The sequence below is a fragment of the Bombina bombina genome, chromosome 6 (genome assembly GCF_027579735.1).
Source record: "Bombina bombina isolate aBomBom1 chromosome 6, aBomBom1.pri, whole genome shotgun sequence".
Taxonomy (NCBI): Eukaryota; Metazoa; Chordata; class Amphibia; order Anura; family Bombinatoridae; genus Bombina; species Bombina bombina.
The window spans coordinates 567,463,913-567,486,052 of NC_069504.1; the positions used below are offsets into that span (position 1 = coordinate 567,463,913).

Sequence of the window (22,140 nt, forward strand, 5' to 3'; positions counted from 1 at the left end):
TGTTCAACAGAGGCCTCATTTTTAAAAGCCCATGTGGAAGCTACCGCTCTAGTGGAATGAGCTGTAATTCTTTCAGGAGGCTGCTGGCCAGCAGTCTCATAAACTAAACGGATTATGCTACTCAGCCAAAAAGAAAGAGAAGATACCAAAGCCTTTAGGCCTCTCCTCTGTCCAGAGTACACAAAAAACAATGCAGATGGTTGACGAAAATCCTTAGTAGCTTGCAGATAAAACTTTAAAGCACGAACCACGTCAAGATTGTGTAATAGACGTTCCTTCTTTGAAGAAGGATTAGGACACAGTGACGGAACAACAATCTCCTGATTGATATTATTAGATACCACCTTAGGAAGAAACCCAGGTTTGGTACGCAAAACTACCTTATCTGCATGGAAAATCAGATAAGGGGAATCACACTGTAAGGCAGATAACTCTGAAACTCTTCGAGCCGAAGAGATAGCTACCAAAAACAGAACTTTCCAAGATAAAAGCTCGATATCTATGGAACGCAGAGGTTCAAACGGAACCCCTTGAAGAACTTTAAGAACTAAATTTAAACTCCATGGCGGAGCAACAGGATTAAACACAGGCTTGATTCTAACTAAAGCCTGACAAAACGCCTGAAAGTCTGGAACATCTGCCAGACGCTTCTGCTGAAGAATAGACAGAGCAGAAATCTGTCCCTTTAAGGAACTAGCTGACAATCCCTTCTAAAATCCTTCAAGGAGAAAGGATAATATCCTAGGAATCCTGACTTTACTCCATGAGTAACCCTTGGATTCACACCAATGAAGATATTTACACCATATATTATGATAGATTTTCCTGGTGACAGGCTTTCGAGCCTTCAAGGAGAAAGGATAATATCCTAGGAATCCTGACTTTACTCCATGAGTAACCCTTGGATTCACACCAATGAAGATATTTACACCATATATTATGATAGATTTTCCTGGTGACAGGCTTTCGAGCCTGAATTAAGGCATCAATGACCGACTCGGAGAAACCACGTTTTGATAAAATCAAGCGTTCAATCTCCAAGCAGTCAGCCGCAGAGAAATTAGATTTGGATGTTTGAATGGACCTTGGAGTAGAAGGTCCTGGCTCAGCAGCAGAGCCAATGGTGGAAGGGATGACATGTCCACCAGATCTGCATACCAAGTCCTGCGTGGCCATGCAGGTGCTATCAAAATCACTGAAGCTCTCTCCTGCTCGATCTTGGCAATCAGACAAGGGAGGAGAGGAAATGGTGGGAACACATAAGCCAGGCTGAAGGACCAGGGCACTGCTAGAGCATCTATCAGCGCTGCCTGGGGATCCCTTGACCTGGACCCATAACAAGGAAGCTTGGCGTTCTGACGAGACGCCATCAGATCCAGTTCTGGTTTGCCCCATAGTTGAATCAGCTGGGTACATATATACAGGTAAATGCATGCATCCATGTATACATCTATCTAAGCTCCTAACACTAGGGATTATTACACTGGCTAGACACCTTGCATAGAACCCTAGCACTGGGAACCACGGGCCTTTTATATACAGCTCGCATGGGACACAACACATTGCTCTGCGCGCCCAGGGGGCTTGACAGTTTTGGATATTTGTATCTATCAGAATGTCAGGTTAGTACATATAGCTCAAATACTTTTATAGGATTGGTCATAGCAAGCTTTGAGATGAATATGGGGGACATTGAACTAGCACTAACAGACCTCATATGTATATTTGATTGACTTATTTTTTTACCTATTTCAAATGTAAGAGGTTTAAATGCCTAATCTGTTTTGCAATGTTTATATGTTATGGCTTATGTGAATATTCCCTTAAGATTGATTCCTGCAACTGGATACAGGGAGGTTAATATGGTTTTGCACAGTGCAACTGATAGATTCCTCTTCTTGCATGATGTTTACTTTTATTATTTGATTAGTGTGTTTTCCATCATTGCTTGTCAAAATATACTTTAACCTACTTAGACTGGATCAGTAACTGATTACAGTTATACTTTTGCAACTACTTAATATCCACTATCCAATATTTGTATATATTAATGTTCAGCTATGAGGTAATGCAAGATACTTGCATATGCAGTTTGATTTATTTCTGATTTTGTTTTCTGGTGGTATGGTCATTAGGCCTGGTTTATGTGTTACCATGGTGATGGATTTTTGGCACAATTTTGATGTTTGTGATTGGTGGGGCTAGTGCTATATATTGCACACTTTGTTCACTTGCACTGTTATCTGGTCTGAGGAAGGGGTCTGCGAACCCCGAAATGTTACCATAATAAAGATTTGAAGGTTTCTTAAACCAAATCCAGCGAGTGCAGACCCTTATTGGATATAGACTGTATACTTGATTGACTTTGCACCCTGGTTGATGACTACACAGCATTGGGAGTGCAGACACACACGGAGGATAGATAGAATATATATATATATATATATATATATATATATATATATATATATATATATATATATATATGTTATATAGTATACTGAATTATTAGGCAGTAGGAAAATGTGTATTATACAATTTATGCGTGGGTGCAGACCCTGTTACACACATAGATTCACTATAACAATAGAGAGAAACACGAAGAGGACACAGTAGTGTCCTCTCCAATGAAAGACAGGGATTTCAGCACTCCAAAAAATAACTATTTATAAGAAAATTAGATAGATATCTAAGTCTATGTATTAAATATATTGAAGATAGGTGCTCTCCACTGCAGCGTGAACTAGTCAACGGCCGGGAAAAACACCTGAGGATCTATGCCGAATACTTTGATTTATACAAAGATAGTACATGTGAAATATCAATTACATGTTAAACTTTTTACACATTCGTATTAATAAACAACACCCCTACCAGAGGGTAGCACCAATATAATAAAAAAGGTACCAGCTACCATGGTGAAGCATTTGGGGATCTATGTTTATAAAATACTACTTGTGTAATCACAGCAAGTATGAACCATTTATCTCATATGTATCAAGCAGGCAAAGATAGACATTTGAACTCTTATTATAGAGAGTTACTTATTTTTCATTGCAACATATATTGAGACTTGCAAATAGAGTTCATTCTATTACTTTATTTCCCAGAGGATGCATTCCATTTGAAAAAACATAATTTATGCTTACCTGATAAATTTATTTCTCTTGTGGTGTATCCAGTCCACGGATCATCCATTACTTGTGGGATATTCTCCTTCCCAACAGGAAGTTGCAAGAGGATCACCCACAGCAGAGCTGCTATAGAGCTCCTCCCCTAACTGCCATATCCAGTAATTAGACCGAAAACAAGCAGAGAAAAGAGAAACCATAGGGTGCAGTGGTGACAGTAGTTTAAAATTAAAAAATACCTGCCTTAAAATGACAGGGTGGGCCGTGGACTGGATACACCACAAGAGAAATAAATTTATCAGGTAAGCATAAATTATGTTTTCTCTTGTAAGGTGTATCAAGTCAACGGATCATCCATTACTTGTGGGATACCAATACCAAAGCTATAGGACACGGATGAAGGGAGGGACAAGGCAGGTACTTAAACGGAAGGTACCACTGCCTGTAAGACCTTTCTCCGAAAAATAGTCTCCGAAGAAGCAAAAGTATCAAATTTGTAGAATTTTGAAAAAGTATGAAGCGTAGACCAAGTCGCCGCCTTGCAAATCTGTTCAACAGAAGCCTCATTTTTAAAGGCCCATGTGGAAGCCACAGCTCTAGTAGAATGAGCTGTAATCCTTTTTGGAGGCTGCTGGCCAGCAGTCTCATAGGCTAAGCGGATTATGCTTCTGAGCCAAAAAGAAAGAGGTTGCCGAAGCCTTTTGACCTCTCCTCTGTCCAGAATAGACAACAAACAAAGCAGATGTTTGACGAAAATCTTTAGTAGCTTGTAAGTAGAACTTTAAAGCACGAACCACGTCCAGATTGTGTAATAGACGTTCCTTCTTTGAAGAAGGATTAGGAAACAAAGACGGAACAACAATCTCTTGATTGATATTCTTATTAGATACCACCTTAGGTAAAAACCCAGGTTTGGTACGCAGAACTACCTTATCTGCATGGAAGATCAGATAAGGAGAATCACATTGTAAGGCAGATAACTCGGAACTCTACGAGCCGAGGAAATAGCTACCAAAAAAAGAACTTTCCAAGATAAATGTTTGATATCTATGGAATGAAGAGGTTCAAACGGAACCCCCTGAAGAACTTTAAACCTGTTGCTCCATCTTGGAGCTTAAATTTGGTTCTTAAACACAGGCTTGATTCTAACTAAAGCCTGACAAAAAGCCTGAACGTCTGGAACATCCGCCAGTCGCTTGTGCAAAAGAATAGATAGTGCAGAAATTTGTCCCTTTAAGGAACTAGCTGACAATCCTTTCTCCAATCCTTCTTGGAGAAAAGATAATATCCTGGGAATCCTGACCTTACTCCATGAGTAGCCCTTGGATTCACACCAATAAAGATATTTACGCCATATCTTATGATAGATCTTCCTGGTGACAGGCTTTCGTGCCTGAATTAAGGTATCAATGACTGACTCAGAGAAACCACGCTTTGATAAAATCAAGCGTTCAATCTCCAGGCAGTCAGCCTCAGAGAAATTAGATTTGGATGGTTGAAAGGACCTTGAAGTAGAAGGTCCTGTCTCAGTGGCAGAGTCCATGGTGGAAAGGATGACATGTCCACCAGATCTGCATACCAAGTCCTGCGTGGCCACGCAGGAGCTATCAAGATCACCGATGCTCTCTCCTGCTTGATTTTGGCAATCAGACAAGGGAGCAGAGGAAACGGTGGAAACACATAAGCCAGGTTGAAGGACCAAGGCACTGCTAGAGCATCTATCAGCGTTGCCTTGGGGTCCCTGGACCTGGATCCGTAACAAGGAAGCTTGGCGTTCTGGCGAGATGCCATGAGATCCAGTTCTGGTTTGCCCCAACGATGAATCAATTGTGCAAACACCTCCGGATGGAGTTCCCACTCCCCCGGATGAAAAGTCTGACGACTTAGAAAATCTGCCTCCCAGTTCTCTACACCTGGGATATGGATAGCTGATAGGTGGCAAGAGTGAATCTCTGACCAGCGAATTATCTTTGAGACTTCTAACATCGCTAGGGAACTCCTTGTTCCCCCTTGATGGTTGATGTAAGCCACAGTCGTGATGTTGTCCGACTGAAATCTGATGAACCTCAGAGTTGCTAACTGAGGCCAAGCCTGAAGAGCATTGAATATCGCTCTCAGTTGCAGAATATTTATTGGAAGAAGTGACTCCTCCTGAGTCCACGATCCCTGAGCCTTCAGGGAGTTCCAGACTGCACCCCAACCTAGAAGGCTGGCATCTGTCGTTACAATTGGAAGATAAACAAGGGGCGCCAACATAGTGTGAATCGTTAAAACAACAAATATAAAAGTGATGTGCAAAAAACTACTCACAAGGAAAGCGGCACCTTAAATGAATAAGGTGCGATAAAGCAGGCTGACATTCAAATTCCAGCAGTCAGTACGCTGGAGGTCTCACCCAGAGGACCTGTGGAATCCAGATAGGCGTCTAGAAAGTAGCACCCACGTTTTTTAGGGCCAATGGCCGGACCAGGTGAGCTGCAAGCTGATAGGTGTTCTCCTGCTGCACTCACACCACCGAGACTTTTCTCCAAAACTGACAGTGTCAGTGTATGAAAGTTTCCGTGGTAAAAGTCCTGTTTCAAAAACAAGTGGATCGTGGAAAGAAGCAAAAATACCGGGTCGTGGTATAAAACAAACAGTATTTATTTTGCAACTGTTTGTTTTATACCACGACCCGGTATTTTTGCTTCTTTCCACAAAATTTTTACAATGTGTATAATAAGCTAACAGAGCATTGCACCCACTTGCAAATGGATGATTAACCCCTTAGTTAAAAAAACAGATAAAAAAAACGATATAAACGTGGGCCTACCTTCCCCAACAAACTATTTTGGAAAGCCTAAGAGCCCTTTAGAGATGTCCTATGGCATTCAGGGGACTCCTGGAGGAAGCTGGATGTCTCAGTATGTAAAAGTTACTGCACGAAAAAGCGCAAAATTAGGCCCCTCCCACTCATAGTAAAACAGTGGAAAGCCTCAGGAAACTGTTTCTAGGCAAATATAAGCCAGCCACGTGGAAAAAACTAGGCCCCAATAAAGTTATATCACCAAAGTATATATAAAAACGTTTAAACATGCCATATTGTAAATATAAAAAAAGAGTATTACCTCAGAAAGTAAGCATGATACCAGTCGCTATTAAACCACAGTATTCAGGCTTACCTTACATAAATCTGGTATCAGCAGCATTTTCTAGCATTCACATCTTCTAGAAAAAATCTTAACTGCACATACCTCATAGCAGGATAACCTGCACGCCATTCCCCAGCTGAAGTTACCTCTCTCTTCAGTCATGTGTGAGAACAGCAATGGATCTTAGTTACAACCTGCTAAGATCATAGAAATCACAGGCAGATTCTTCTATTTTTCTGCCTGGGACAAAATAGTACATTTAAAAATAAACTTTTGATTGAAGCAAGATAACAGCTACATTTCACCACTTTCCTCTTACTACCTCCATGCTTGTTGAGAATTGCAAGAGAATGACTGGATATGGCAGTTAGGGGAGGAGCTATATAGCAGCTCTGCTGTGGGTGATCCTCTTGCAACTTCCTGTTGGGAAGGAGAATATCCCACAAGTAATGGATGATCCGTGGACTGGATACACCTTACAAGAGAAATACTTAGACTCAACAGTCCAAAGATACTTTACACTTAACTTCTGGGTAACGAGATCCTTCTCCATTACGTTGACACAACATATTTATATGCTGTTCACAACGGCATATAACAGCATATAAATATGTTGTGTCAATACCGCTAATAATTTCACCAATCCAGAAGGGCTGAGCTTAAATAGAACAAGCATGGGACTTTGAAGTATACGCCCTGAGGAAGCCCTAATGACGTTTGAGTCACGTGGGGGGTGAAACGGCCGTTGGCGTGGTACGTCATTCTGCACAGCTGGGAACCAGGCCCCAATTTGTTGCTAGACGCAAGTTGCAAACACAGCTTTGGAACCGTGCAGGTTGTAAACACAGCTCTGGAACCGTAATAAGAAGCAGGCTCTATACCCGGACCAAGTTACTTTATGGGGACATAAGGAGAAGGATCTCGTTACCCAGATGTTACGTGTAAAGTATCTTTGAACTGTTGAGTCTAAGTATTTTTCAAATGGAATGCATCCTCTGGGAAATAAAGTAATAGAATGAACTCTATTTGCAACAGTCTCAATATATGTTGCAATGAAAAACAGAATTTATGCTTACCTGATAAATTACTTTCTCCAACGGTGTGTCCGGTCCACGGCGTCATCCATTACTTGTGGGATATTCTCCTCCCCTACAGGGAAAGGCAAGGAGAGCACACAGCAGAGCTGTCCATATAGCTCCCCCTCTAGCTCCGCCCCCCAGTCATTCGACCGACGGTTAGGAGAAAAAGGAGAAACTATTGGGTGCCGTGGTGACTGTAGTGTATAAAGACAAAAAAAAATTCAACCTGATTAGGAAAACCAGGGCGGGCCGTGGACCGGACACACCGTTGGAGAAAGTAATTTATCAGGTAAGCATAAATTCTGTTTTCTCCAACATTGGTGTGTCCGGTCCACGGCGTCATCCATTACTTGTGGGAACCAATACCAAAGCTTTAGGACACGGATGAAGGGAGGGAGCCAATCAGGTTACCTAAATGGAAGGCACCACGACTTGCAAAACCTTTCTCCCAAAAATAGCCTCCAAAGAAGCATAAAGTATCAAATTTGTAGAATTTGGCAAAAGTGTGCAGAGAATACCAAGTCGCTGCCTTACATATCTGATCAACAGAAGCCTCGTTCTTGTAGGCCCATGTGGAAGCCACAGCCCTAGTAGAGTGAGCTGTGATTCGGTCAGGAGACTGTCGTCCTGCAGTCTCATAGGCCAATCGGATAATGCTTTTTAGCCAGAAAGAGAGAGGTAGCAGTAGCTTTTTGATCTCTCCTCTTACCAGAGTAAACGACAAACAAAGATGAGGTTTGTCTAAAATCTTTTGTTGCTTCTAAATAGAACTTTAAAGCACGAACAACATCTAAATTGTGTAATAAACGTTCCTTCTTTGAAACTGGTTTCGGACACAGAGAAGGAACAACTATTTCCTGGTTAATATTCTTGTTGGAAACAACTTTTGGAAGAAAACCAGGCTTAGTACGCAAAACAACCTTATCTGAATGGAAAACCAGATAGGGTGGATTACACTGCAAAGCAGATATTTCAGAAACTCTTCTAGCAGAAGAAATAGCACCCAAAAACAGTACTTTCCAAGATAATAACTTAATATTTATGTAATGTAAAGGTTCAAACGGAACCCCTTGAAGAACTGAAAGAACTAAATTTAGACTCCAAGGAGGAGTCATGGTTCTGTAAACAGGCTTGATTCTAACCAAAGCCTGAACAAAAGCTTGTACATCTGGCACAGCTGCCAGTCGTTTGTGTAACAAGACAGATAAAGCAGAAATCTGTCCCTTTAGAGAACTAGCGGACAACCCTTTATCCAAACCTTCTTGGAGAAAGGAGAGAATCCTTGGAATTTTTATTTTACTCCAGGAGAATCCCTTGGATTCACACCAACAGATATATTTACGCCATATTTTATGGTAAATCTTTCTAGTCACAGGTTTTCTGGCTTGGACCAGAGTATCTATCACCGAATTCGAAAACCCACGTTTGGATAAAATCAAGCGTTCAATTTCCAAGCAGTCGGCTGCAGAGAAACTAGATTTGGATGTTCGAATGGACCTTGTACTAGAAGATCCTGTCTCAAAGGTAGCTTCCATGGTGGAGCCGATGACATATTCACCAGGTCTGCATACCAAGTCCTGCGTGGCCACGCAGGAGCTATCAGAATCATCGAGGCCTTTTCCTGTTTGATCCTGGCTATGAGCCTGGGAAGGAGAGGAAACGGTGGAAACACATACGCTAGGTTGAACGACCAAGTCGCCACTAATGCATCCACTAGAATCGCCTTGGGATCCCTGGATCTGGACCCGTAACAAGGAATCTTGAAGTTCTGACGGGACGCCATTAGATCCATGTCTGGAATGCCCCATAATTGGGTTAACTGAGCAAAGACCTCCGGGTGGAGTTTCCACTCCCCCGGATGGAAAGTCTGACGACTCAAATAGTCCGCCTCCCAGTTGTCTACTCCTGGGATGTGAATAGCAGATAGATGGCAGGAGTGATTCTCTGCCCATTGGATGATCTTGGTTACTTCCTTCATAGCTAGGGAACTCTTTGTTCCCCCCTGATGATTGATGTACGCAACAGTCGTTATGTTGTCCGACTGAAATCTTATGAACCTGGCTTTCGCTAGCTGAGGTCAAGCCAGGAGCGCATTGAATATTGCTCTTAGTTCCAAAATGTTTATCGGGAGAAGCGACTCTTCCCGAGACCATAGGCCCTGAGCTTTCAGGGAGTCCCAGACCGTGCCCCACCCCAAGAGGCTGGCGTCGGTCGTGACAATGACCCACTCCGGTCTGCGGAAACTCATTCCCTGAGACAGGTGATCCTGGGTCAACCACCAGAGAAGTGAGTCCCTGGTTACCTGGTCTACTTGAATTTGGGGAGACAAGTCTGTATAGTCCCCATTCCACTGATTGAGCATGCACAGCTGTAATGGTCTTAGATGAATTCGAGCAAAAGGAACCACGTCCATTGCTGCGACCATTAGTCCTATTACTTCTATGCACCGAGCTATGGAGGGTTGAGGAATAGAATGAAGAACTCGACAAGCGTTTAGAAGCTTTAACTTTCTGACTTCTGTCAGGAAGGTCTTCATTTCCATAGAATCTATTGTTCCCAGAAACGGAACCCTTGTGGACGGTGACAGTGAACTCTTTTCTATGTTCACCTTCCACCCGTGAGATCTGAGAAAAGCCAACACAATGTCTGTGTGGGCCCTCGCTTTGGAAAGAGACGACGCTTGGATTAGGATGTCGTCTAGATAAGGTGCTACAGCGATGCCCCTCGGCCTTAGGACCGCTAGAAGGGACCCTAGCACCTTTGAGAAAATTCTGGGAGCGGTGGCTAAACCGAATGGAAGAGCCACGTGAAGGATGGAACTCTGAGGAAATTGTTTAATATCTTTAAATCCAGGATTGGCCTGAAAGTTCAGAGCGGCAAGGAGAATGACTGGGGGGCGGAGCAAGAGGGGGAGCTATATGGACAGCTCTGCTGTGTGCTCTCCTTGCCTTTCCCTGTAGGGGAGGAGAATATCCCACAAGTAATGGATGACGCCGTGGACCGGACACACCAATGTTGGAGAAAATAAGTAACTCTCTATAATAAGAGTTCAAATGTCTATCTTTGCCTGCTTGATACATATGAGATAAATGGCTCATACTTGCTGTGATTACACAAGTAGTATTTTATAAACATAGATCCCCAAATGTTTCACCATGGTAGCTGGTACCTTTTTTATTATATTGGTGCTACCCTCTGGTAGGGGTGTTAATTGATACGAATGTGTAAAAAGTTTAACATGTAATTGATATTTCACATGTACTATCTTTGTATAAATCGAAGTATTGGGCATAGATCCTCAGGTGTTTTTCTCATGATAACACATTTCCAATTAGTTTGGGTTATCCTCTGAGAGAGGTGTTGCCAATACTATTCTGATGTTCTTTAGTTATTTTGCATGGATCCCCTTTTCTATCCATGGTAGCAGATTCCTGTGCAATCACAGGGCTACCCACTGGTAGGGGTGTTGCTTAACTTTTTATTGCCTCTATCTAAGGTTAATAACCTGCATCGTGAGCAACTGTTGTGAGCTGGCCAGCTTTATCTATGTGTCTTTTTTATATTTGAAACACTTTATATTTATTTGCACTTACAATAAAATTTATTAATTAACTCTACGTGTGTGGTTTGATTTAGGGGACCCGGCCGTTGACTAGTTCACGCTGCAGTGGAGAGCACCTATCTTCAATATATTTAATACATAGACTTAGATATCTATCTAATTTTCTTATAAATAGTTATTTTTTGGAGTGCTGAAATCCCTGTCTTTCATTGGAGAGGACACTACTGTGTCCTCTTCGTGTTTCTCTCTATTGTTATAGTGAATCTATATACATATATATACACATACATATATACATATATATATATACATATATATATATATATATATATATATACACACATACACATATATATATATATACACATAGATATACATATACATATATATATACACACACACACACACACACACACATATATATATATATATATATTTTACAAAGAAGAAAGTACTATTTAAAAACAGAATTTATGCTTACCTGATAAATTACTTTCTCTTACGGTGTATCCAGTCCACGGATTCATCCTTACTTGTGGGATATTCTCATTCCCTACAGGAAGTGGCAAAGAGCACACAGCAGAGCTGTCCATATAGCTCCCCCTCAGGCTCCGCCCCCCCAGTCATTCGACTGACGGTTAGGAGAAAAAGGAGAAACCATAGGGTGCAGTGGTGACTGTAGTTTAACAAAGATAAATTTGAACCTGACTTAATTGTCAGGGCGGGCCGTGGACTGGATACACCGTAAGAGAAAGTAATTTATCAGGTAAGCATAAATTCTGTTTTCTCTTACTTGGTGTATCCAGTCCACGGATTCATCCTTACTTGTGGGATACCAATACCAAAGCTTTAGGACACGGATGAAGGGAGGGAACAAGTCAGGTAACCTAAACGGAAGGCACCACTGCTTGTAAAACCTGTCTTCCAAAAATAGCCTCCGAAGAAGCAAAAGTATCGAATTTGTAAAATTTGGCAAAAGTATGCAGTGAAGACCAAGTCGCTGCCTTACAAATCTGTTCAACAGAAGCCTCATTCTTAAAAGCCCATGTGGAAGCCACAGCTCTGGTGGAATGAGCTGTAATTCGTTCAGGAGGCTGCTGTCCAGCAGTCTCATAAGCCAATCTGATGATGCTTTTCAGCCAAAAGGAAAGAGGTAGCAGTCGCTTTCTGACCTCTCCTCTTACCAGAATACACAACAAACAAGGATGATGTTTGTCTGAAATCTTTAGTTGCTTTTAAATAGAATTTTAAAGCCCAAACCACATCAAGATTGTGCAAAAGTCGCTCCTTCTTAGAAACTGGATTAGAACATAGAAGGAACAATGATTTCCTGGTTAATATTCTTATTAGAAACAACTTTCGGAAGAAAACCAGGTTTAGTACGCAAAACAACCTTATCTGCATGAAACACCAGATAGAGTGAATTACACTGCAAAGCAGACAATTCTGAAACTCTCCGAGCAGAAGAGATAGCTACCAAAAACAAAACCTTCCAAGATAATAACTTAATATCTATGGAATGTAAAGGTTCAAACGGAACCCCTTGAAGAACTGAAAGAACTAAATTAAGACTCCATGGAGGAGCCACAGGTTTATAGACAGGCTTGATTCTAACTAAAGCCTGTGCAAATGCCTGAACGTCTGGTACTGCTGCCAGCCGCTTGTGTAACAGGATAGACAGAGCAGATATCTGTCCCTTTAAAGGGACAGTACACTGTAAAATTGTTTTTCCATAAATGTATTTTAAATGACTTGTTATACCAAATGCAGAGCATAAAATATTTGAGAAATTGCATTTTCAGGTTTATTTGTTTATCTGAAGTAGCTGGTTTTGTGCTTTGAAACCACAGCCTATTACAATGGGTTGAGCTTCAGGTAATATCAGATCTCATTATGTTGTCACTTTTATGTACACAGACTTGTTTCCTTATCTTATATTTGTCTGGAACACTAAAGCTCAATACATAGAGAGAGCAATGGCAAATTATCATTTTATTACTTAACTTTCATGCCCCCCACTGAGGGTGTAATCTCTTCTGCTGGCTGTGTTTACTTAGGCTTGTCAATAGCGTATACGCCAGTATCAAAACTTTCAGTATAGGTTGGGAAACCACAAGCTAAATCAGCTATTTCAAATGCTGAAATATGAGTAAAGGAGCTACTTACAACCAATTTAATACACTCTAGCAGGTAAAAAGGATCATGGGGAATAATTTAAAGGGGAGACAGTTTTTGGGTGAACTGTCCCTTTAAGGAACTAGCTGACAATCCTTTCTCCAATCATTCTTGGAGAAAAGACAAAATTCTGGGAATCCTAACTTTACTCCACGAGTAATCCTTGGATTCACACCAACAAAGATATTTCCGCCATATCTTATGGTAAATTTTCCTGGTGACAGGTTTTCTGGCCTGGATCAGAGTATCGATAACTGATTCAGAGAACCCACGCTTAGCTAGAATTAAGCGTTCAATCTCCAAGCAGTCAGTTGCAGAGAAACTAGATTTGGATGCTTGAATGGACCCTGTATTAGAAGATCCTGCCTCAATGGCAGCTTCCATGGTGGAACAGATGACATGTCCACTAGGTCTGCATACCAAGTCCTGCGTGGCCACGCAGGCGCTATCAAAATTACCGAAACCTTCTCCTGTTTGATTCTGGCTACCAGCCGAGGGAGAAGGGGAAACGGTGGAAAGACATAAGCTAGACTGAAGGACCAAGGCGCTACTAGAGCCTATATCAATGCCGCCTTGGGATCCCTGGACCTCAATCCGTAAAGAGGAAGTTTGGTGTTCTGACGGGACGCCATCAGATCCAATTCTGGAATGCCCCATAGCTGGGTCAGCTGAGCAAAAACCTCCGGGTGGAGTTCCCACTCCCCCGGGTGAAAAGTCTGACGACTAAGAAAATCCGCCTCCCAGTTGTCTACTCCTGGGATGTGAATTGCCGAGAGATGGCAGGAGTGATCCTCCGCCTATTTGATGATCTTGGTTACTTCCTTCATCGCTAGGAAACTCTTTGTTCCTCCCTGATGATTGATGTACGCTACAGTCGTGATGTTGTCCGACTGAAATCTGATGAATTTGGCCTCCGCTAGTGGAGGCCATGCCTGGAGCGTGTTGAATATCGCTCTCAGTTCCAAAATGTTTAACGGGAGAAGAGATTCTTCCCGAGACCATAGGCCCTGAGCTTTCAGGGAGTCCCAGACCGCACCCCAGCCTAACAGACTGGCATCGGTCGTGACAATGATCCACTCCGGTCTGCGGAAGCACATTACCTGAGACAGGTGATCCTGAGACAACCACCAGAGAAGAGAATCTCTGGTTTTCTGGTCCAGTTGGATTTGAGGAGACAAATCTGCATAATCCCCATTCCACTGTTCGAGCTTGCACAGTTGCAGTGGTCTGAGATGAATTTGGGCAAAAGGGACCACGTCCATTGCTGCGACCATTAATCCGATTACCTCCATGCACTGAGCTAAAGAAGGCCGAGGAATGGAATGAAGAACTCGGCAAGTAGTTAAAAGCTTCAACTTCCTGACATCCGTCAGAAATACTTTCATTTCTACCGAGTCTATTAGTGTTCCCAGGAAGGGAACCCTTGTGAGCGGGGACAGAGAACTTTTTTCGACGTTCACCTTCCACCTGTGAGACCTTAGAAAGGCCAGAACAATGTCCGTATGAGCCTTGGCTCTGTGAAAAGACGCCGCCTGTATTAAGATGTCATATACAAAAAATGGACTATACCAGCTAAATAAGCCAGTTGGTCCTAAAGAAATGCTTTTTTACACTGTGAATAGATTATGGAAATTAGTTCGGTTGATTACTGGAACTTGCAGTTAAGGTAAGTATATGACAAGATTAAAATATAACCTTTATTTATTAAGTTAAAAAAGACAGCATCAAATATGTGTGTATGCTACCCTTGAAAGAGTTAAAAACACACTCTCTGTTGATTGTGCAATACTTAGCTTGTGCAGTGCAAAAATATATGGAGTACTAAGTATCCTTCTATAAGACCAAGATTTTATTAAAGGTATATTAGTATGTTAATCTGAGAAAGGATTATATGGCCTTGTAGGTGGCCAATCCTTCAGATTACCCCTAGGGGATATTAAATATAAGGTATACCCGTTATGCTTAAACTCTATGATCTTTATAGATATATGTTCATATTAGGGCATTTTGAACAGCAGTATACAACTTCGTCACTAATACACAGTAAGTGAATACTAATATGTACACTTGCAATTAGATATATGTTGGTTGCTCTAGATTTTTTAAAAAGTTGCCTTTATGTCAATTGCTTCAATGCAGGGCTTATACCTAGGTATTGTGATGATTTTATCAACTCTGACAGATATTAATTAGATTCTGTGTGGTTGTCCATATACAGCTACATAGAGGAGTAATCACAGTCTTGTGATGGTGCGATTATAAAATAATCTGCACTCAGAAGTGCTACACCAAGTGGTGTCAGAATAATTATAGATATAGCATCATAATGGGTTTAGTGATTGCCCAGCCAATATAGAGCTGTATAATCAGTATATACTTAAATTAGACCTTGTTTATTGCGTTTTAGTCCAAAGTGAACTTATATTTTCTGTCACGCTGTTTCTACTAAAACAGTGCTACAGCGTTGTTAAATTACAGCTTTTTGATAATTGTCACAATGTATCAAAATTTGATTATATTATTGATACAGTATGTAAGGGTAATAGTACTATATTGTACTATACCACTCTGTAATAGTATCCGGTATTACTGTGACAATATTGTCTCTAATCTTTATCACTTAGTGAAACGCTGCGTCAGGGGTCCTCGCTATTTTTAACTGCCTCTCTTGTTGTTAAAACAAATAGAAATACTTTAGCTTAAAAAAACTTAATCTAGCTAATTTGTACTTAGTAACCTGTGGCTTATTACAGGCTTCAGCAGCAATAACGTTTATTTATCCCGGTGTATACATAGTTAACCGGTGCACTCGCACAGCATAATTTTGAATACGGGGGGTTAATTGATACTAGGTGATAAAGATTAGAGACAATATTGTCACAGTAATACCGGATACTATTACAGAGTGGTATAGTACAATATAGTACTATTACCCTGTATGTAGCTGTATATGGACAACCACACAGAATCTAATTAATATCTGTCAGAGTTGATAAAATCATCACAATACCTAGGTATAAGCCCTGCATTGAAGCAATTGACATAAAGGCAACTTTTTAAAAATCTAGAGCAACCAACATATATCTAATTGCAAGTGTACATATTAGTATTCACTTACTGTGTATTAGTGACTAAGTTGTATACTGCTGTTCAAAATGCCCTAATATGAACATATATCTATAAAGATCATAGAGTTTAAGCATAACGGGTATACCTTATATTTAATATCCCCTAGGGGTAATCTGAAGGATTGGCCACCTACAAGGCCATATAATCCTTTCTCAGATTAACATACTAATATACCTTTAATAAAATCTTGGTCTTATAGAAGGATTACTTAGTACTCCATATATTTTTGCACTGCACAAGCTAAGTATTGCACAATCAACAGAGAGTGTGTTTTTAACTCTTTCAAGGGTAGCATACACACATATTTGATGCTGTCTTTTTTAACTTAATAAATAAAGGTTATATTTTAATCTTGTCATATACTTACCTTAACTGCAAGTTCCAGTAATCAACCGAACTAATTTCCATAATCTATTCACAGTGTAAAAAACATAATTTATGCTTACCTGATAAATTCCTTTCTTCTGTAGTGTGATCAGTCCACGGGTCATCATTACTTCTGGGATATTAACTGCTCCCCTACAGGAAGTGCAAGAGGATTCACCCAGCAGAGCTGCATATAGCTCCTCCCCTCTACGTCACTCCCAGTCATTCGACCAAGGACCAACGAGAAAGGAAAAGCCAAGGGTGAAGTGGTGACTGGAGTATAAATTAAAAAATATTTACCTGCCTTAAAAACAGGGCGGGCCGTGGACTGATCACACTACAGAAGAAAGGAATTTATCAGGTAAGCATAAATTATGTTTTCTTCTGTTAAGTGTGATCAGTCCACGGGTCATCATTACTTCTGGGATACCAATACCAAAGCAAAAGTACACGGATGACGGGAGGGATAGGCAGACTCTTTATACAGAAGGAACCACTGCCTGAAGAACCTTTCTCCCAAAAATAGCCTCCGATGAAGCAAAGGTGTCAAATTTGTAAAATTTGGAAAAAGTATGAAGCGAAGACCAAGTTGCAGCCTTGCAAATCTGTTCAACAGAGGCCTCATTCTTGAAGGCCCAAGTGGAAGCCACAGCTCTAGTAGAATGAGCTGTAATTCTTTCAGGGGGCTGCTGTCCAGCAGTCTCATAAGCTAAACGAATTATGCTACGAAGCCAAAAAGAAAGAGAGGTAGCGGAAGCTTTTTGACCTCTCCTCTGCCCAGAGTAAATGACAAACAGAGAAGACGTTTGTCGGAATTCCTTAGTTGCCTGCAAGTAAAATTTTAGAGCCCGGACTACATCCAGGTTGTGCAGTAGACGTTCCTTCTTTGAAGAAGGATTTGGGCATAAAGAAGGAACAACAATCTCTTGATTGATATTCCTGTTAGTAACTACCTTAGGTAAGAACCCAGGTTTAGTACGCAGGACTACCTTATCCGAATGAAAAATCAAATAAGGAGAATCACAATGTAAGGCTGATAATTCAGAGACTCTTCGAGCCGAGGAAATAGCCATTAAAAATAGAACTTTCCAAGATAACAACTTTATATCAATGGAATGAAGGGGTTCAAACGGAACGCCCTGTAAAACATTAAGAACAAGGTTTAAACTCCATGGTGGAGCAACAGTTTTAAACACAGGCTTAATTCTGGCCAAAGCCTGACAAAAAGCCTGGACGTCAGGAACTTCTGACAGACGTTTGTGTAACAGAATGGACAGAGCTGAGATCTGTCCCTTTAATGAACTAGCAGATAAACCCTTTTCTAAACCTTCTTGTAGAAAAGACAATATCCTAGGAATCCTAACCTTACTCCAAGAGTAACCTTTGGATTCACACCAATGTAGGTATTTACGCCATATTTTGATGTTTGAAGGGACCCTGTATCAGAAGGTCCTGTTTCAGAGGTAGAGACCAAGGCGGACAGGATGACATGTCCACCAGGTCTGCATACCAAGTCCTGCGTGGCCACGCAGGTGCTATTAGAATCACTGATGCTCTCTCTTGTTTGATTCTGGCTATCAATCGAGGAAGCAACGGGAAGGGTGGAAACACGTAAGCCATCCTGAAGTCCCAAGGTGCTGTCAGAGCATCTATCAGGACTGCTCCTGGATCCCTGGATCTGGACCCGTAACGAGGAAGCTTGGCGTTCTGTCGAGACGCCATGAGATCTATCTCTGGTTTGCCCCAACGTCGAAGTATTTGGGCAAAGACCTCCGGATGAAGTTCCCACTCCCCCGGATGAAAAGTCTGACGACTTAAGAAATCCGCCTCCCAGTTCTCCACTCCCGGGATGTGGATTGCTGACAGGTGGCAAGAGTGAGACTCTGCCCAGCGAATTATCTTTGATACTTCCATCATAGCTAGGGAGCTTCTTGTCCCTCCCTGATGGTTGATGTAAGCTACAGTCGTGATGTTGTCCGACTGAAACCTGATGAACCCCCGAGTTGTCAACTGGGGCCAAGCCAGGAGGGCATTGAGAACTGCTCTCAATTCCAGAATGTTTATTGGCAGGAGACTCTCCTCCTGACTCCATAGTCCCTGAGCCTTCAGGGAATTCCAGACGGCACCCCAACCTAGAAGGTTGGCGTCTGTTGTTACAATTGTCCAGTCTGGTCTGCTGAATGGCATCCCCCTGGACAGGTGTGGCCGAGAAAGCCACCATAGAAGAGAATTTCTGGTCTCTTGATCCAGATTCAGAGAAGGGGATAAGTCTGAGTAATCCCCATTCCACTGACCTAGCATGCACAGTTGCAGTGGTCTGAGGTGTAAGCGTGCAAAGGGTACTATGTCCATTGCCGCTACCATTAAGCCGATTACCTCCATACATTGAGCCACTGACGGGAGTTGAATGGAATGAAGAGTGCGGCAAGCACTTTGAAGTCTTGATAGCCTGTCCTCTGTCAGGTAAATCTTCATTTCTACAGAATCTATAAGAGTCCCCAGGAAGGGAACTCTTGTGAGTGGAACGAGTGAACTTTTCTTTTCGTTCACCTTCCATCCATGTGACCTTAGAAATGCCAGCACTAACTCTGTATGAGATTTGGCAGTTTGAAAGCTTGAAGCTTGTATCAGAATGTCGTCTAGGTATGGAGCTACCGAGATTCCCCGCGGTCTTAGTACCGCCAGAAGAGCACCCAGAACCTTTGTGAAGATTCTTGGCGCTGTAGCCAATCCGAATGGAAGAGCCACAAACTGGTAATGCCTGTCTAGGAAGGCAAACCTTAGGTACCGGTAATGATCTTTGTGAATCGGTATGTGCAGGTAAGCATCTTTTAAATCTACAGTGGTCATGTACTGACCCTCTTGGATCATAGGTAAAATTGTCCGAATAGTCTCCATCTTGAACGATGGAACTCTTAGGAATTTGTTTAGGATCTTTAAGTCCAGGATTGGTCTGAAAGTTCCCTCTTTTTTGGGAACCACAAACAGATTTGAGTAAAACCCCTGTCCCTGTTCCGATCGTGGAACTGGATGGATTACTCCCATTAACAAGAGCTCTTGTACGCAGCGTAGAAAAGCCTCTTTCTTTGTCTGGATTGTTGACAATCTTGACAGATGAAATCTCTCTCTTGGAGGAGAGTATTTGAAGTCCAGAAGGTATCCCTGAGATATTATCTCTAGCGCCCAGGGATCCTGAACATCTCTTGCCCAAGCCTGGGCGAAGAGAGAAAGTCTGCCCCCCACTAGATCCGATCCCGGATCGGGGGCCCTCAATTCATGCTGTTTTGGGGGCAGCAGCAGGTTTCCTAGTCTGCTTGCCCTTGTTCCAGGACTGGTTAGGTTTCCAGCCTTGTCTGTAGCGAGCAACAGCTCCTTCCTGTTTTGGTGCAGAGGAAGTTGATGCTGCTCCTGCTTTGAAATTACGAAAGGAACGAAAACTAGACTGTCTAGTCTTGGCTTTGGCTTTGTCCTGAGGCAGGGCATGGCCTTTACCTCCTGTAATGTCAGCGATAATCTCTTTCAACCCGGGCCCGAATAAGGTCTGCCCTTTGAAAGGTATATTAAGCAATTTAGACTTAGAAGTAACATCAGCTGACCAGGATTTTAGCCACAGCGCCCTGCGTGCCTGAATGGCAAATCCTGAATTCTTCGCCGTAAGTTTAGTAAGATGTACTACGGCCTCCGAAATGAATGAATTAGCTAGTTTAAGGACTCTAAGCCTGTCCGTAATGTCGTCCAGAGTAGCTGAACCAATGTTCTCTTCCAGAGACTCAATCCAGAATGCCGCTGCAGCCGTGATCGGCGCAATGCATGCAAGGGGTTGCAATATAAAACCGTGTTGAACAAACATTTTCTTAAGGTAACCCTCTAACTTTTTATCCATTGGATCTGAAAAAGCACAGCTATCCTCCACCGGGATAGTGGTACGCTTAGCTAAAGTAGAAACTGCTCCCTCCACCTTAGGGACCGTTTGCCATAAGTCCCTTGTGGTGGCGTCTATTGGAAACATTTTTCTAAATATCGGAGGGGGTGAGAACGGCACACCGGGTCTATCCCACTCCTTAGTAACAATTTCAGTAAGTCTCTTAGGTATAGGAAAAACCTCAGTACTCGTCGGTACCGCAAAATATTTATCCAACCTACACATTTTCTCTGGTATTGCAACTGTGTTACAATCATTCAGAGCCGCTAACACCTCCCCTAGTAATACACGGAGGTTTTCCAGTTTAAATTTAAAATTTGAAATATCTGAATCCAGTCTGTTTGGATCAGAACCGTCCTCATGTTCTGCCACCTGTGACGCAGTGTCTGACATGGCCCTAATATTATCAGCGCACTCTGTTCTCACCCCAGAGTGATCACGCTTACCTTTTAGTTCTGGTAATTTAGCCAAAACTTCAGTCATAACAGTAGCCATATCCTGTAATGTGATTTGTAATGGCCGCCCAGCTGTACTCGGCGCTACAATATCACGCACCTCCCTCTGAGCGGAAGATGTAGGTACTGACACGTGAGGCGAGTTAGTCGGCATAACTCTCCCCTCGTTGTTTGGTGAAATTTGTTAAATTTGTACAGATTGATTTTTATTTAAAGTAGCATCAATACAGTTAGTACATAAATTTCTATTGGGCTCCACTTTGGCATTGCAACAAATGACACAGGTATCATCTTCTGAATCAGACATGTTTAACACACTAGCAAATAAACTTGCAACTTGGAAATACAATTCAAATAGAATAATATTAAAACGTACTGTGCCTTTAAGAAGCACAGAAGATCTATGACAGTTAAAAATTAATAAATTGAAACAGTTATAGCCTCAATCCTTGTAAACAACACAACTTTAGCAAAGGTTTAATCCCAATAGCAAAGATAACAATTTCTGAAAGCAGGAAACAAATTACAGAATAAAAGTTTTTATTTCAGTCAAACTATAATTCTCACAGCTCTGCTGAGAGAAATTACCTCCCTCAAAATAAGTTTTGAAGACCCCTGAGCTCTGTAGAGATGAACCAGATCATGCAGGGAATACAATGAGTTGCTGACTGAAATATCTGATGCATAGTAAAAGCGCCCCTCCCCCCCACACACAGCAGTGAGGGAGAACAGAAACTGACAGAAAAAACAGATTTAAGCAACTGCCAAGTGGAAAAATGGTGCCCAAACATTTATTCACTCAGTACCTCAGCAAATGAAAACGATTTTACATTCCAGCAAAAACGTTAAACATAATCTCTAGTTATTAAACAGCTTTATGTCTTTCTTACAGTGTAATTCTAGTGAAGTACCATTCTCCCAGAATACTGAAGTGTAAAGTATACATACATGACATTATATCGGTATGGCAGGATTTTCTCATCAATTCCATTGTCAGAAAATAAAAACTGCTACATACCTCTATGCAGATTCATCTGCCCGCTGTCCCCTGATCTGAAGTTTACCTCACTCCTCAGATGGCCGAGAACAGCAATATGATCTTAACTACTCCGGCTAAAATCATAGCAAAACTCTGGTAGATTCTTCCTCAAACTCTGCCAGAGAGGTAATAACACACTCCGGTGCTATTT

General features: G+C 41.8%; 1 protein-coding gene across 2 annotated transcripts in view; it reads right to left on the bottom strand.

Moving 5' to 3' along the window:
* Window positions 1-22,140, bottom strand: part of SLTM (SAFB like transcription modulator) — a 365,442-nt gene that overhangs the window by 268,182 nt on the left and 75,120 nt on the right. The window lies entirely within an intron of this gene.